Source organism: Octodon degus, unplaced genomic scaffold (genome assembly GCF_000260255.1).
Source record: "Octodon degus isolate 3935 unplaced genomic scaffold, OctDeg1.0 scaffold00015, whole genome shotgun sequence".
In the NCBI taxonomy this organism is placed as follows: Eukaryota; Metazoa; Chordata; class Mammalia; order Rodentia; family Octodontidae; genus Octodon; species Octodon degus.
Genome location: NW_004524591.1, coordinates 16299269 through 16301072, shown reverse-complemented (window position 1 = coordinate 16301072; position 1804 = coordinate 16299269).

Here is a 1804-nt window from a genome sequence, read left to right as displayed (position 1 = left end):
TCACTATTCATCTTACTGTCAAAGTCATATCTGAGTTTGGAGACCAATTATTTATGGATGAACTTTTAATTTAGAAAAGTATCATAAATTATTGTAGCAAAACTTAAGATGACATAATAAGGTTGCAAACATTTCAACTACAAAATAAAACATTAAGAAAAAAATTTTACATGTATCTGTAATACACCTGCAGTGTAAGCCAACTTGTGATTCTGACCTGCAGATTTATTTTTGGACTCCTCTCGCCAACTCTTATAGTTCAATAGCATATTCCAAGGGCCAGCCAAATAGCTCAGTGGATTAAAGGGCCTGCAAGCAGATCCAGGGACCAGAAGTTTGATCCCTGGGAATGCCGTGCTGGCCCGCCCCGGAGGCATGCTGAGACGGCAATTGAGACGGGGTATGGTGGCGTGTGCCTGTAATCCCAGCTCTTGGGAGGCTGTAAACAGTCAGATCACTTCGAGTCCGATCTAGTAGTGAGACCCCGAACACCCTGTAGACCCTTCCCTAAAAATAGCATATTCCAGAGTTTGTGCCTTTTGCTGAGCTGATGGGGACCACATCCCTGCTTCCCTGGTGGCTTCACCCCAAGCCATTTTCCCTGAGGCTGAAGGAATCCTGCCGTAACCCAGCACGTAACCCAGCACAGGGCATGTAGATGTGAGAAAATTTTCTGAAAGGACTCGCTGTATCCTTGCCATAATTGCTAAACAAGGCTAGGGTCTGTCCAGTGGTATTGAGAAATAAGTCTGATTTCCACAAAGAATCTTTTAGGTAAGATCTCTTGAAGGGGAAAAGATGAACTCGGAAGGAAAACCTACATAGAAAGAAAAAAACAATTTGGGTGCAAGATAATGTGCACTATTACAAAACCCTCGACAACATCAGGAGCTCCCAGAAGCTGTACCTACAGCGACAGGCTCCACTCCTCGCCCTCTCTGGTCCTTCCCATCCTCCATCCTGGCCTTCCTCCCCCTGCCTCCCAGCACCTACTGCTCAGAGTCTCTCTTCGCCAAACCAGTTCCCAGGCTGGCTACATGAGTTGGAATCAGCAAGAGGAGGAACCAGGGGGAGGGGAGGCCACCATGTCACACAAATACTGAATGCTGTGAGAGAAAAGGAGGAAATAGACCTAGAGGGCTCTGGATGCTGAAGCAGGAGAATCATGTGTTTGAGGCCAGTCTGCGATATATAGCAAGACCTTGTCTAAAAAAAGAGACAAAAAGGAGGGAGTAGAGGGAAGAGGGAAGAGAAAAAGTGTTAACAAAGGTAGGAAAAATAAAAGCCAGCGTGGTCTAGGTTTTGAGGTTTGGAAAGGGGCTAAAGCTATCAGGAGTTTGAAAAGAAGGTAGTGTGTGTGTGTGTGTGTGTGTGTGTGTGTGTGTGTGTGTGTGTGTGTAGAGGGGAGGACAGAAGCTTTTAAGAAGTTTAGAGGGGTAGCCTGGCATGGTGGTGCATGCCTGTAATCCCAGCTCTCCTAAAGCTGAGGCACGAGGATCTTTGTAAGGTTGAAACCACCCTGGGCTACAAAGTGAACTCAAGGCCAGCCTGAACTGCACAGTGACATCCTGTCTCAAAAAGACAGAAGAAGAAGGAGAAGGAGGAAGAGGAGGAGGAGGAGGAGGAGGAGGAAGAGGAAGAGGAGGAGGAAGAGGAGGAGAAGGAGAAGGAGGAGAAGGAAGAGAACGAGGAGAAGGAGGAAAAGGGGAAGGGGAAGGGGAAGGGGAAGAGAGAAGAAGAAGAAGAAGGAGAAGGAGAAGGAGAAGGAGAAGGAGAAGGAGAAGGAGAAGGAGAAGGAGAAGGA